Consider the following 16,110-nt stretch of genomic DNA (forward strand, 5'->3'; position numbering starts at 1 on the left):
AATCAATTTGTAATCCATACAATCCATGTTTTAAGTCCAGATTCTTAAAGAATTCCACTTTGCCATCATTTGGTGCATAAATTCCCAGCAAAAGAAATTTATCGCCTTGTGCAGTAATGTCAACTGCAATGTACCTCCCTTCCTCATCTTTAAACAACAATTTGGGATTCCATTTTTCTTTAACATAAAAAACCACACCTTTTTTCACTTTGTCGGATGAAATAAATTCCTGCCCAAGTTTCTTATTTTGGAGAATTTTCTTATGAAGTCTTATAACATGTGTTTCTTGTAAACAAATTATATCCAAATTCTGTCTTGCCAGTACGTGATAAACTTGGTTCCTCTTAAAACATGAATTTAGACCATTCACATTCCAGGAGTAGATTTTCAAAGACATCCTGATTTATTAGGGGCCCACTGCCCCTGCCCCCTGATGAAGGAGAACTTTCCAGTCCAAGCTCTTTTGCGTTTTTCGCCAAGAATCTTTCTTTCTCTCCGACAGTTGTTATTCTTTGTTTCCTTCCTTGAAATTTAAAAGATAGTCCTTCCGGGAACTCCCACCTGAAGAAAATGTTCTTTCTTCTTAGGGCACTGGCCAAATCCGTATAATTATTTCTCAGGGCCAAAAAATATGTCGGAATATCTTTAAAAAAAATTATTCCCTTCTCATCTATCTTTAGAATTTATTTATAATGGTGGCCTAAAATAATGTCTTTCTGCTCTTTATTTTTAAAAATCACCATACAGTCATGTGTGATCTTAGTGTCTTTTTTAGGTCCAAATCTGTAGGCCTTGTCTATCCGGGAATTTAGATCTTCCAACATGGAAGATGGTGAAAGAAGAATGGGAATGTTTAAATAATTATCTAGGGGATAAGAGTACATCAATAAAGACCTGGTTATGTTTAGAATGATACCACATAGGGAAATGTTCCCTGATACCAAGATGAGGGATTCTATGGAATGCAGATAGAGAGAACTGATAAGAATAATGATCTGTTGTGATCTTGACGGAAGCGTACAATGGACGAGCCTTCTTGTGTTTTGGCTCATTTCCCCCCTCTTTCCCCCCCACTTTTTTCTTTTCCCTCCTCCTCCTCCTCCTCCTTTCCTCTTTTTTCTTCTACCCCATAATGGCTTATATTCTATGCCATCTACTTTGATATTTTTGGTAGTTGTTTAGCTTTTTCCATTATTGTTATTAATAATTTTTCTTTTGTAATTTTGGTTGTTTATATTTATCTGTATTTGTTTAAAGCAAAATAAAAGTATTAAAAGAAAAAAAGTCAACTTCCTGTTTTCCATAAATCTGAGCTACTGGCTCAGACAAGGGAGCGAACTTGGCCTGATGTTTGCAAGCAATGCTCTGTTTGCAACAGAACACTTACCCTTCTCATGTGCTGCTCCAGCTGCAGGTCTGCCCACCCAGAAGCATCCTCCTGCAGCTGCTCCTGTGGCCGCTGCTGCTCCTGCGCCCACTGCAGCAGTGCAGTCAGTCTTCTTCGCTACAGTTGTTCATGCATATTTGTTGTGAGTACTACAGCAGAGGGGATGAGCTGCAGGGTGTTCTTGCTACCCAAGTCCTGTGTTCACATCTTTTGCAATCATCTCTCCATCTTGCCTGGCTTGTTTGGAAAGAGGTGCAGCTGAATAGTAATAATAATAATTTATTTTTTTATACCCCAGCTACTCTGGGCAGCTTCCAACCAAATATTAAAAACAGTACAGCATCAGACATTAAAAATTTCCCTAAATAGGACCACCTTCAGTTGTCTTTTAAAAGTAAAGTAGTTGCTCATTGCCTTATTGCCTTGACATCTGCTGGGAGGGCGTTCCACAGGGCAGGTGCCACTACCGAGAAGGCCCTCTGCCTGGTTGCCTGTAACCTCACTTCTCACAGCGAGGGAACCACCAGAAGGGCCTCGGGGCTGGACCTCAGTGTCTGGGCTGCACGATGGAGGTGGAGCAACAATGGGGGGGGGTGTCAATCGGGGCGAATGGGGCACCGCCTCCCCAACCTCAGCCTGCCCCCACCTGCCTGTTGTTGTTTTTTTACTTCCAGCCAATCAGGCTGTGGATATCATTGACTCTGGCTCAATGTGCTGGCTCAATTGCCTTATGCCATACCAGTGAAAGCAGGTCCAGTAGGACACCACCCCCTCATTCTGCCCTCAGCTGGCTCCCACCTGCCTGCCTTGTTATGTCCAACCGATCCAGAGGGCAGGACTGCCTGTCAGCTTCCTCTCCCCCCTCAGTCTCCATGCTGCCGTGGTAGAACACAGCAGGGAGGAGGATGGAGACAGCCCTAGACTTAGCTGGCCCTTCTTGTCGTTGGCTCTGGTGCCACCTAGAGTTGGGCTCCCTCCATTCGCCCCAATGAGGCACCAGCCAACACTGAACTGAAATGAGGGTAGAGACCTCCTGGGATGGGCAGCTTGTGGGCTGATAAAATGTTGCTGGACTGCTACCACCCACCCCCCACATCGCCCCTCACCGTTGGCCAGATGGTCTGGGCTGATCAAACAACCCCTGGGAAGTCTTTGTAAAGAGCTGCTTAATATAACCGATGGGGTTGGCATGGTGGCAACAACTGTGGGAAGCTAAGAGGTGTTCTCTTCTCATTCCAGTACCAATGGGAAATATGTGAAACATGGCAAGTATGGAGCAGCTGTAGTGGGCAGCAATGCAACCAAGGAGGTAAGAGGAGGAGGAGGTGTGGTGTCTTGAAGTAGCCTGGCTTTCTGCCAACCTGCTGTCCTCCAGATGTTTGGGACTACAGCTGCTGTTGGTCCTAAACATCTGGAGGATACCGGGTTGATGTAGGTTGGGCTAAGGAAATGCTTCCCTTTGTCTGAATCCTGGTTTCCTGATGGTGTCTTACTCTGGAAAAAGCAAAGGTGCTGTTTTGGCTCTAGTCTCTTTCTGCCCAATCAGCTTACAAGGGTTATAGCTCCCATTTTTCTTATTCTGACCTCACTTCTCTACAAAAAGTATTCGCAGCAGGGAAGGGGCTGTCGCACAGCAACACAGCATCCACTTTGCAGACAGAAGCTCCCAAATCCAATTGCTAGCTCCTCTGGGTAGGGCTGGGGACACTGCTGCCGGTCAGAGTAGGCAGTCCTGAGCTAGAGAGACCAGTGGTTTGATTCAGTCCAAGGCAGCTCCCTGTGCTCTTATTTAACAAGAACCATGTGGACTAGCATCTTGACAAAAGAAGGGCCTAGGGGGTATTGTGTGCGGAGTGGATAGAGGGAGGTGAGACAGTAACTTTGTCGTGGCTTGAAAAATCAATAAACGTTCCCACCACAGTCAAAAAAGGAAGGGGGTTTCAGCAGCTTATGTTGCAAAAGGGATTCAGTTTTTCCAGCCTCTGTCCTTTTCAGCCCAGTCAGCTAGCTCTTCAGTGGTTTGTTCTGCCCCACTTTGCTATGAAAGGATTCACAGGTGTTTTACAAGCAACGGATAAAATATGTCAGGAAACATATGCATTTATTCCAGGAAGACTCTGGTATGATAGCCTTGGCCCATCTCCCCTGTTGCAGGTGAGGGTGGTGGGGACAGGATAAAACACTGGGATGTCATTCCCGTTTAGCTGATTGGGCGGAAAAGGACAGATCTCACCCCTTGGTTTCTCCAGGTGTAGGGAGCCTTTGGTCCTCCAGATGTCGCTGAACGACAGCTCCCATCATCCCTCTCCAATGGCCATGCTGGCAAGAGCCAATGGGTGTTGTAGCTCATCACCAAAGGCTCCCCACGCCTGCTCCACTGTAATGAAGTCACTCCACATGTAACTAAGCCAGGCACCTGCAGCCAAAGCAATTCCTACGATGAACACCTCTGATGTATTTATATGTTAATATGTCATTTAGCTGTTGGGGTGCTGTGGAAATGCTACCTGGTATAAGAAGAGCTCCAGGTGCTTTTGAAAAGAGCCAGCCCCGTAGTTTTTGATTCCTCACTTTTGCTCTTGTTTTCTTCTGTCCTTCTATCTCTTGTGGAATCCAGTACAAAGTGCTTCTTTATATCAGCCAGCTGCAGCAGATTGCGACCGCCAGCATCCATGCCTGTTTTGTATTCACGGTAAGCTTTGACGTTAAGACCTGCAAGGACCATGGCATAGGCTGAAGCTAAGCAGAATTCTTTGGTGGTTGGAAATACACATTGCATATGAGGTCTCAGCTGTGGTCAATTAATTTCAGTGGGTCTGCTTTGAGTAGGGCTAATGCTTGTTGCAACGCATTAGATTTGAGTAGTGTTAGATCCAAGGGGCCCCCTCTATGGTTAAAACGCTTACCTAGAGGTAACAAAGTAAAGTAGATTACATTCTGCCCTCTGTCCTACTGTAGCTTACATCCCTTCGGGTAGCCCTCCACCCCGAAGTCCTATAGCATTTTTCCATTTCTAAACATGACACACTACAGACGTTGGTGTGTGTGTGCGTGTGTACTTAGAGTAGACTCACTGAAATTAATGCACCAAAGTTCATCATGTCCATCAATTTTCATGGGTCTGCTCTGAGTAGGGCTAACATTGGGACACAACCCAAAGTCTTTAGCAATACCCATCAGGAAGAAAGTTGTTTTGAGCAGAGGCTGTCTGCTGCTCAGAATTCCACTTTCTCCTTTCTCTTTCTGCAGGTATAGCCCAACAACTACTGCACATTTTATGATGATCAGAGGCAGAATTGGTCCATCATGTTTGAATCAGAAATGGCGGCTGTGGACTTCAGCAAGCAGGTGCCAGAGGCGTGCATTGCATTGTGGGGTGGGGGGTGACTGTCCTGCAGACACTGAACCAGTGTTCGCGAGAGCTCAGCTCTCTTGCATCAGTCACCAGAAGCTTTCTCTGCCAACTACAGTGGTGCCCCGCAAGACGAATGCCTCGCAAGACGAAAAACCCGCTAGAGGATAGGGGTTTCCATTTTTCGATGCGCTTTGCAAGACGAATTTCCCTATGGACTTGCTTCGCAAGATGAAAACGTCTTGCGAGTCTTGCGATTTTTTTCGCTCCCCCCTTTTTCTAAGCCGCTAATAGCCTTTTAGCCACTAAGGCACTAAGCCTTTAATAGCCGCTAAACCGCTAATGGCGCTAATCCGCTAATAGGCTAATAGGGTTGCTTCGCAAGACAAAAAAACCGCTAGCCGAAGAGACTCGCGGAACGGATTATTTTCGTCTTGCGAGGCACCACTGTACTAAGAAGTATCCAGGGAGAGCAAGGAATGGTGGTGTAGCCAGTTGGGGCTTTTTCAGGCCCCTGGGGTCTTCAGCCAGTGCTGCACTGGGCCAGATTGCATAGGTGCAGATGACAATGCAGGCTAATGACACAAAGGGCCTTGGTTCTTCCTTCTTGCAGCTGTGCATTGCCAAGTATAACAGCAGCCGTTCTCCTGACTCTGTGCTGTGCCAGGATCTTGTTCTCGGAAACGGCCAAGGTGTGGCGACTGGAGATGTCCTGGAGATCAGTTTTACAGGCTGGCTGTTCCAGAACGGTAGTCTTGGGCAGGTGAGGCTGGCAGAGGGGGTGGCTGGGGATGATGGGGGTTGAAGTCTATAGCAGCACTTCATATCCACAGCTTTCCCAATCCTGGTTTATAGTTTGCATACATCCTTTTTGTCCCACAAAACCATCCTTTTGCCTTGCCATAACATTGCAAGGAAATGAAACAGGAGAGGGACTTCCTGAGGCTCACCCAGCTTGCTTCACAGCTCAATGTGCATTTCAACCTGACCTTTGCTCACTGAGGCTTGTTTCTATAGAAAAAAGGCTTTTTCATGGGATTTGCATTGGTTGCTCTCCAGAGGTGAGGCCTTGCCCAGCCTTGCCTCCCTTTCTCAACTGGAGATACCAGGGAGGGAACCCAGGACCTTTTTCCTGGGAAGCACATGCTGTTAGGCCCTAAGCTACACCTGTCTCCAAGGTGTAGATCCTATTTCTCAACCTCATTTTACCCAATCTGTAACATGGGAGGCACCGCTAGGTATGGGATTCAACATAGAAAGCTGCCTTGCACTGCATCAGGCCCCTGGTCTAGGTTGGCATCGCCCACATTGACTGGCAGTAGCTCTCCAGGCTTCCAAGCAAAAGCCTTTCCCTGGCCTTCCTTGGAGATGCCAGTTTTGAACCTGGAACCTTCTGCCTGCAAAACAGGTGCTGTGTCCCTGAGCTGTGCCCCGTCCTTCAATACTCATTGCTGTTGGCTCAGCAGTGGGAGTAGCAAAACGTGAACCTATTACCTTCCGCATTAAAAGTAACTTCACCCCATTGAACTTCCACTTTTGGAACAGGTTTTTGACTCGAATGTAAATAAAGAGAAGCTGCTCCGTCTGAAGCTAGGCTCTGGCAAAGTCATCAAGGTAAGATGGCGCTATCTTCCCACCACAGTGCAAGGATTCTTTCTTCCACTTCCACATCTAAGCAGAGTTCAGCAGCCCGGGCTATGTGGAAGGCTGAATAGCAGTGATGTTTTTTGAGCTCAGACCCTGATCAAATGGCTTCCTCAAGAACAGCAGGCACGTAGCTGTCCCAGCTTGTCTACGCCTGCCATGATCTGCTGGAGTGGGAGGCCCAAACAGGGTTCCTCGATCCCTGCAAAATTCCTCATCCTGCCCTACTGGTCAGTCAGGCTTGGCCTTTCTTTACAGGAGGGGTGGGGGAACCTCAGGCCCAGCAGGGACTGAAACTGGCCCTCAGGATTCACCCCAGGCCATGCCCCTCGCCAAGCCTGCTCTGTGGCCTGGACCAAAACAGTCCTGGACCTCCAGTGTTGCCTCTTGCTGTCCTGGATGAGAGACACGGGGGGAGTGTGAGTGGGTGTCTAAGGTAGCCTATTGTACAAAGGGAAAAATTACATTCGTTGCCCCTCCCGCTTTCCCCTCTTGCCTCGCCCACTCCTGGCATGCGCCTCCCCACCAAGAAGGTTTCCCCGGAGGGAATGTTTTTCATCCCTGCTTTCAACTACTTTCCTCAAGACTGCAAGAGAACTTTCAGTATTCCTGTGCCCTAGCTCTCGACCGGCCTTTATCAACCTGACAAACATACACACAGATCCTGTGGACTCCAACTCCCATCATCCCCAGCCAGCACCTTCTGATTGGAGTTGGAGTACAAGGTATCTGGACGAGGTCAGGTTGGCGAAGGCTGTGTGGTTCTGGCATTTAGCGAAGGCGGTCACCTAAACTGGTTTTTTGCTTGGTTCTCCATTTCTGGAACTTGAAGGCCTGGGAAGATGGAATGATTGGCATGAAGAGAGGAGGCAGGCGGTTCCTCCTTGTCCCGCCAGCATTGGCTTACGGGCCTTTGGCAGAAGCTGAACGCATTCCTCCGGACTCGACCCTAGCCTTTGAGGTGGAAGTCAAACGGGTGAGTGTGTCTTCCTCCCAACGTGTTAGCAACCAAGAGAACCTCAGAAGGTTGTTGGGTGGTCGGTCTACCGCCTGGATAAAGTTCTACAAGTGGAGGCAGTGGTTGCCTTGACCAGACTCCGTGATGCCCCTCTTTTGCTCCCTTAGGTGAGGTTTGCAAAGGATGCTGGCTCCGCTGGACAAAGCCTGGGCCCAAGGGACTACCTCACACCTTCACCAGCACCACAATCAGAAAGCCCCGCTACATACCCAGCATGGCTGACTCCTCCTACTCCCGCTCCAAAGCCAGGGTGAGAAATAAATTGAGGGTGCCCTTAGCTTTTAATCCTTCCATTTTCCCAGTTGTCCCATCCTAACTCTGCATAACCTCAGCTGCATAACTCAGACCCCATCTGCACTGTACCACCTTGGGATCTACGGATGAAGTCTGGTATACAAATTCAATAAATCATACGTTCCAAATAGCGCCATGCCATTTTCAACAGCTGTGGCTTCCTCCAAAGAATCCTGAGGGCCACCTTGTCTCATAGACAACCTGGCAGGGGCCACATTCCAGGGCTGGGCTGGGGCTCCAGTGGACAGAGCAACAGATGCTGCTCCTGCCTTCTGTGCAGCCAGAAAATACACCATGTGGGGCTTCTTTCTGCACACACCTCTCCCTGTCCAGGGAAGCAAGGTGCACTGTCACAGTTCAAGGACACATTCCAGCCAGGCTCAAGCTCCCTTGGGGAGGTAATGAGGTGGGGTAGGTGAGGGGCTTGGCCGAGGCAGAGTCCCAAAGGCCACTTGAGTATCCTACCCCTTAACAGACTCTTCTTACTATGCTCAGGTTTGTTAACTCCCTTCCTTCCATACTGCAGGGAGCCAGCTGTGCGTGCCAAATCAAGCTCTATTAGCAAACAACTAGCGGTAAGTCCCCATTGGAGCCAAATCTTCCTATTGATTGTATAGTTCCGGTTGAATGTGACCAAAGCAATGAGAAGTAACTTGGTCCTCTCATAGAGAGTGGGATCCTTATTGGTGGGCATTTTTTGAGAAACTCAAAAGCTCCCGCATAAAAAAGGTACCGTATTTTTCGGTCTATAAGACGCCCCCTGTTTTTTGGGACTTAGATTTAAGAAAATGGGGGGAAATGTATCCGTGTATAAGATCCCCCCTAATTTTTGACATTATTTTAAAGAGAAAATGCCTAGTCTTATACACGGAAAAATACGGTGTGTCACAGGAAAAGCGTATCATCAGTAACCACGAGTAATTAACATTTGATATTGTGCTTGCATAGACTTCTGAGATGGGTTTCTAAGTGGTTTTTTTAAAAAAATATGCAGTTTTAAAGTTCTTTCATTAATAGTTTTAGAGTGAAAATGTAGCAAGGAAATGGTGTGTTCATGAGGAACCCCCACACACACACATTGGAAGGTTCTATAAATGTAAGCCCCCCCCCCCCCGTATGGGTGTGCATGTTTACAGCATCTTAGTTGATTATCTGTGTATTTCATTCCCGTTTCCTATCAGAGGGCATGCTGGCTGGGGGTTGATGGGAGTTGTAGTCCGTTACACCTATAAGGCCCCAGGTTGGTGAAGGTTGCTGTGCCCTTTTCTATAATTTTATTAAGTTTTCTATTTTACATTTCAAAATAAACATTTTACAAACTGTAAAATATCCAGTCACTTCCCTTCTTCTCCTTCCATGGTTCTTTTTATATATTATACATTCCTGCATATTTTTGTAAACCATTCAAATCAGTTTTCCACTTTTACACCATCAAAAATTATTTACTCTGTTGAATTTATCTCAGTTCTGCCGTCATTTTCAGCTGGTTGATATGCCCTTAACTAAGGCCTAAGTACTGAGCATCTGACATGCATTGTCAGGCACACAAAGGAAGCCACAGGGCGGGGTGGGGGGTAAGAGAAGGACAAACCAGCTGCTTTCTCTTAGGGGATCTTGCTTGGGCTCTGGCCCCCTTGGCTTAATCCTGCCCAGGGGATGTGACAGCCCTCACCACCATTTTGAAATCCCACTGTTAGGCTTTGAAAGGGTATGAGAGGTTGTTTTACTGGATGCATCCCATGATATGGGAAGAGGAATCTCTCTCTTTTTTTAAGAAACCATGAAGATATCTAATGTTAGATGTTGGAAATCTAAATGCAATTTAAGCTGTTGTATGAGCTTGTAAACCACTTTTATTTTCCCTGAAAGAGGGGAGGCCCTTCTTTTTTTTTACTTAATTACAAACCCACCTGGTTCTCCAGGGTTTCAGACAGGGGGCATTCCCTGCCTACCGGGTATCAAACCTGGGGCCCTTTGCATGAAACTGAGGGTCTTGCCCTCCCCAGATCTAGTAGTCACCCCAAACTGGTTTTGGGTGTGAATCTTAATTTGCGGGAAAGCCTTGTAAGGATCATCAGTCATTTTATTTGTATGTCGCCTTTCCCAAGTTAAAACAATGCTCAAAGCGGCTTACAACGTATTAAAAAAACCCCATAGCTACAAATGTTCTGGCATGCCTCTCTCTCGTTAATGTGGGATTTGAAGCCTCCAGGGTCCCTTTCCGCTTCCCAGGAGGGTTAATTGTGCACTTTCTTCTTCAGGAGCTGCATGCCATTCAAGAATTTTCAACCCTCTGTCTGAACGACTACTGTCCAATGGCCCCTCCTCAGTGGACAACGCAAGGTAAAAAGTGTGTTCCCTTGTTGTGCCTTGGTGATGGTCACCAACTTGGGTGGCTTCAAAAGAGGGTTAGGCAAGTTCATGGAGGAGAGGGCTGTCAGTGGCTGGAAACCGCAGGAGGGGAGAGGGCTCTTGGCCTCAGGTGCTGTTTGCAGGCTTCCCATGGGGGCACCAGCATCTTAAAAAGCAGAGACATCACCTTACCAACAAAGGTCCGTATAGTTAAAGCCATGGTTTTCCCAGTAGTGATGTATGGAAGTGATAGCGGAACCATCAAGAAGATTGATCGCCGAAGAATTGATGCTTTTGAATTATGGTGCTGGAGGAGACTCTTGAGAGTCCCATGGACTGCAAGAAGATCAAACGTATCCATTCTTAAGGAAACCAGCCCTGAGTGCTCACTGGAAGGACAGATTGTGAAGTTGAGGCTCCAGTACTTTGGCCACCTCATGAGAAGAGAAGACTCCCTGGAAAAGACCCTGATGTTGGGAAAGATGGAGGGCACAAGGAGAAGGGGACTGCAGAGGACGAGATGGTTGGACAGTGTTCTCGAAGCTGCAAACATGAGCCTGACCAAACTGCGGGAGGCAGTGGAAGACAGGAGTGCCTGGCGTGCTCTGGTCCATGGGGTCACGAAGAGTCGGACATGACTAAACGACTAAACAACAACAACATGGGGGCACCTGGTGGGCCACTGTGAGAAGAGGGTGCCGGACTAGATGGGCCACTGGCCTGATCTGGCTGGGTTCTTCTTGAGTGCAGTGGCTCTACTCAGTAGAATTTAGTTGGACACAACCCAGAAGCCAGCATGATGATTGTGCATGGAAAGTGGAGGAAATCTGGATGTGTGGGGATGGGGGAGCAGTGTCCTTCATTTGCTGTAGATCAGCTTGAGCAGAGTCTGCATCGGTCACTGGCATTGTGTTTACATGCTTGAATTGATCTGTTTGTGTGCTGACTCTTCTGGGCTCCTTTGGGTGGAAATAGAGACAAACATTTTGATGCTGTTGATGATGATGATGGACTGCTTGTATTGAGATGGGCAACGCTGATGCCTCTGCTTCCTTCCTAGCTCCTCATCCAGCTGTGTCAGGGCTCCAGGCGCCTGCTGCCCCCCAGCCACACCCACCTCTTCCAAGAACCCCTCAAAACTGTCAGGTAAGGAGTCCTTTGTAGGCAGGGAAAGGTTCTTTCATAGGCTGCCAGGTGAGCCACAACATCATGCTCTGTTCCCTGGTTTGCTCAAGACAGGGGCATGCGACTAGCAGGCTTGACTAAGTTTCCTCATCCTTTTCTGTCAGTGTCAGGTCTTCATTTGCAAAATAGGGAGGGTGCAGCATAGCCATGAAGGTAATAGCCCTTCGGTGCAAATCCCAAAAGCGCTAGATTAAGAACTGGCAGCATCCATTGCCTTGGGTTGGAGGGAAGCAGTTTGTTACCTCGGCAGTGCTGAGGTAGTTTCCACCAAATCCAGCGGGGATCTTCTATATATTGGATTATGTTTAGAAGAATGTAAGAAGAACCTCTGCTGGATCAGGCCAATGGCCTATCTTGCCCAGCATCCTGTTCACATGGGGGCACCTGTTCTCAGTGGCTACCTGGATGCCCCAGTAGCTCTTTCCCCTCCTCCAGTTTCCAGCAACTGGCATTCAGAAGCATTCCTTCTTCCAGCCATTAGCTGCCGAGGCCAGTAGCCATCAATAGGCGCCTACCCATGGATTTGCCCAATCCTCTTTTAAAGCTATCCAAATGGTTGTCCATCATTGCCTTTTGCAGGAGAGGATCCCTTGCAGTCCTTGGCCTTTGGGTCTTCTAGCCCTTGAGAGCAGGCTTAAGCAATCCTGCTGTTTTAATGGGGGGCCTTGTTGCCGTCTGTTTGGTCAGTGTGACAAGTCACCTGACTCTCCTTTCCCTCCCCCACCTGTGTTCTCAGCCTTATGCAGCGATGCCATATGCTTACCCCCAAGTGAGTGCCGCAGTTTCCCAGCTCCAGCCTGTTGGGTTGTGCCCAGCTCCTTTCCAAGGTATGTTCAAACTGTGCACTATGTAGCTTTGGGAACTGCTTCCAAACACTAACTTTTTTAAAAAAGCAAACCCCTTTATTAACATTGTTGACAACCCAAAAGTCTGGTAGCAGGCTTGCCATATATGAAGAAAGCAAACAATAAATAATAAGAGAAAGAAATGGTGACTCACCAGTATTAATTAAGACACCCATATTTCCCAAACTGGTACGGATAGTGAATGTTGAGCATCTACCTCTGTAGCTCAGGAAATGAAATCCTACCTGTTGAGCATTGACTCAGTGAAAGTTAGAAATCCCCCCGTTCAGAGCATCACAGCCTACTGGATCAGGCCAGTGACCCATGTAGTCCAGCATTTTCTTCTTACAGTGGCCAATCATATGCCTGTGGGAAACCCACAAGCAGGATCTGATCACCTTTCCCTTCCTGTGCTTTTCAGCAGCTGGTATTCAGAAGCATTTATTGCCCCCAATTGTGAAGTCGGAACATGGACTCATGGCTAGTTGCCATCAATAGCCTTCTCCTCCTCCGTGAATTTGTCCAATCCTCTTTTAAAGCCATCCATGTTGGTGGCCATCACTGCCTCCAGCAGAAGAGAGTTGCTCGGTTTAAGTCTGCACTGTGTGAAGAAGCATTTCCTTTTGCCTTATTCCAGCCGTTTAAAAGCTGGGAAGAGGCAGCTAAGTTGCCTTAAAGTCCCCCACCCTAGAAGATTCACGGCTGCTTGTTAAGATGCTCAAGGACAACTGTGTTCTTTTCTCCCTGCCCTTTCTTATTGGTGTGACCCCTCTCTTCCCGCCCTGTCCACTTCTACAGTGGTACCTCGGGTTAAGTACTTAATTCGTTCCGGAGGTCCGTTCTTAACCTGAAACTGTTCTTAACCTGAAGCACCACTTTACCTAATGGGGCCTCCCGCTGCTGCTGCTGCGCAGTTTCAGTTCTCATCCTGAAGCAAAGTTCTTAACCCGAGGTACTATTTCTTGGTTAGTGGAATCTGTAACCTGAACCCAAGGTACCACTGTATTTGCTTCTGCTGGCAGCCTCATTTTGAAACAACAATAACAAACACAACCTTGCAAAGTTTTCTTTCCTGTCACAGCAGCTGGAGACCTTGGTTCATTCCTGCTGACAGAGACCCGGCAGCAGAACACAGAGATCCGCCTGGCCGTTGGGAAGGTGGCTGACAAGATGGACCAGCTGTCAGTCAAGGTAATACAGAACTTTCAGGATAGGAAGCTGCTTAAGAACTGCCTTGCTGGCACTTTCCAGAAACAATAGGAAGGTGTTTTTCTTGCAACAGGCTTTTCCAGTGGGCTGAAAAGCTCCCTCCCCTGAGGTGTTGGTTTTGTATTGTTGATTATTTTATTTCATAAAATAACTCAAAGCACTTTACAAAAAGAATAAAACAATACAGTGGTACCTCGCAAGACGAATGCCTCGCAAGATGGAAAATTCGCAAGACGAAAGGGTTTTCCGTTTTTGAGTTGCTTCGCAAGACGGAAACGTCTTGCACCTGGAGACCTATGGGCTTGCTTCGCAAGACGGAAACGTCTTGCAAGTTTGTTTCCTTTTTCTTAAAAGCGTTGATACAGTTGCGACTTGACTTCGAGGAGCAACTCATAGCACGCAGTGTGCGTCTCCGTAGGGGCAAGAACGCGTGAAGGCGGGAGAGGGAGCTTTGTTTCGGCGAAAAATAGCAAGGCGCGCACACTTCCCTCCCCACAACTCCCAGTTAGGGAGGCCAGGCTCCGGGGCTCTTCGGACGGGGCTCCTTCCTTCTCCCCCCCCCCCCAGCGCCCCGGCGGTGACAAGAGCGCCTGCCCTGGCCCTCCGCGCTCGCCCTGCGAGGGGCGCCCCCTACCTGCATCTCCGCGTTTTCCAACCCCGCGCCTTCTACAGCTGCGGCAAGTTTGCCTCTCGGTGTGTGCGCGTGCGAGTGTGTGTTCTCCTCGCTCCGCTCGAGTTAGTCCCGGCGCAGTGCAGGCAGCAGGTGAGTCGCCCTTTGGCAGCGCGGAAGGCGCCGGGCCAGGCAAGGGCAGCTCGGGAGCCACCGGGGACGCGCCCCTGCGCTCCTCTCCAACGGGCTGGATGCACCCCTCTCCGCTCGCGCGCTTCTGGCTGGCTGGCTGGCTGCAGCAGCAACAGGGGCAATAGGCATCCACCGTCGCCGACGCTCCCTCCCTCCCTCCTGCCCGCGGCGGGCAGCTGGCTGGCTGGCGCTCTCGCTTTCTTTCGGGCTGCTGCTGCAGAAGGGATTTTGCACCAGACAACTTTTAGGCCGGTAGGAGTTTTGACTACCACGGCGACAGCAGCAGCAGCAAGACGGCGCTGACTGTAGTGCAAATGGTCGGAGCAAGGTGAGCCGAACCGATCCCGGGGGCTCAGGCAGCAACCTCCGCCCCACGCCCGCCTCTCCCTCCCTCCCAAGCACCCCCCTTTTTTGAGGTTTTTGAAGACTTTGGTGATTTTTGAAGCTTTTCCAAAACTTTCCCGACACCGTGCTTCGCAAGACGAAAAAAATCGCAAGACGAAAAAACTCGCGGAACGAATTAATTTCATCTTGCGAGGCACCACTTTAGAATTATTAGTAAAAACAATTTAAATATTCAAAAAATTAAAACCAGCGATAAACTAGAAACCTATCAGCATTCTAGAGATCTAAAGAAGCATGTGCCGAAAAGGGTACAGGCAGTTCCCCATTTACACGGGGTTTGCGTTCTGAGGCACTGTGCATGTCAGCCTGCCCCGCACCCCTGCAGGGCCAAAACTGGTGCGCCCACAGATGGGGAGTTGCCTGTAGAGTGAAGGTGCCTGCCTGATATTGATTCTTGTTCAACTGTTTTAAGGCTTTTAAACAACTGTGGCGTTTTATGTTCATTAAAAAATACATGTATCAGGCAGTATATACATTTTCTGAAATAATAAATCAGTCTACCTTCAGGTTTTGCTTCTGTTTCATACTGTTTGGAGAACTGTATCTAGCAGTTTTTATAGTAGGCTTGTGAATTGTCTTTTTAATCTCTGATGGGGGGGAGGTTTGGGACGAGGGAAGTTGCTTCAGCTAGGTGGTGGAGCACCTTTTTGCATGCAGAAGGTTCCATGTTAGCTCCCTGACGTCTCCAGGAAGGACTGGGCGACTCCCCAGTCTGAAAACGCAGGGAGATGCTGCCCACCAGTGTTGACAGCACTGAGCTAGATGGACCCAGTGGTCTGATACTGAGCCAGGTTCCTGTGCTCCCGGCAGTTTCTCTCCTTGGCAAACAAGTGAGCAGCTCAAAGGGCCCAGGCCTGATCTGGCTTCTTCTCTCCCGTGTGCTGATGCTTCAAGCTGCATCTCCTTTTTGTTTTTCCTTTCTCTCCCCACATCCCTTGCAGATGGAGGAACTACGGAAGCAAAACTCTGGCCCCGGTTTGCTGCCAGGCGTCTCTTCTGTTACCATGGAAACCTCTATGATCATGAGTAACATCCAGCGTATCCTGCAGGTAAAGAGCCTGTCTACTTGAGAGCATGAAGACTAGAACCTTGCTTTTACCTGCAGGTGAAGGGTCACAGCTAAGCGGCAGAGCATGTGATTCGCAGGCAACAGGTCCTGGGTACAGTCCCCAGTGGTGTCTCCTGGCAGGGCTGAGAGAGACCCTGTGCCTGAAACCCTGGAGGAGACGCTGCCAGTCAGTGGGGAGCCTTGGGCACAGATGCTGCCCTGTCCTTTCCTGTTCCTGCTCTGCACCTTCCTTGAGTTCTTTTGGCCAACTGGAAGTGTCTTTGTTGCTAGCCTGGATGTGGAGCAATCGGTGGAGAGACTTCTAGTCTCCTGTATTATAGCCACATCTGTTGCTCCACCCACTTTTGCCCCTAGCCCCGCCCACACCTGGATCCAGAGTTGATCCAGAGGCAAGGCAGCCTTTGGACTGGCAGAGGTTCTTTGCCCCTGTTGTAGGCTGCACTGAGCTGGATACACGCAACTATCTGGCTTGAGCTAAGGGAGCTTCCTCTGTTCCAGTTCCTCTAAGGCTCCGCTAGCAATTGGGCTTTTAGTATTGCAGCTCCAGA

The 16,110-nt window shown here is 48.7% G+C and overlaps 1 protein-coding gene and 1 long non-coding RNA gene across 2 annotated transcripts in view; both read left to right on the forward strand.

Moving 5' to 3' along the window:
- Positions 1-16,110, forward strand: part of LOC310698429 (FK506-binding protein 15-like) — a 268,796-nt gene that overhangs the window by 8,884 nt on the left and 243,802 nt on the right. The gene's annotated exons all lie outside the window — the stretch shown is intronic.
- On the forward strand, positions 4,636-6,375 carry LOC310698467. Its single transcript, XR_014521537.1, has 3 exons — positions 4,636-4,735; positions 5,353-5,502; positions 6,285-6,375. It is a non-coding gene; the product is annotated as an uncharacterized lncRNA (long non-coding RNA).

Source organism: Podarcis liolepis (assembly GCF_965112155.1).
Source record: "Podarcis liolepis genome assembly, chromosome: Z".
NCBI classification, from domain to species: domain Eukaryota; kingdom Metazoa; phylum Chordata; class Lepidosauria; order Squamata; family Lacertidae; genus Podarcis; species Podarcis liolepis.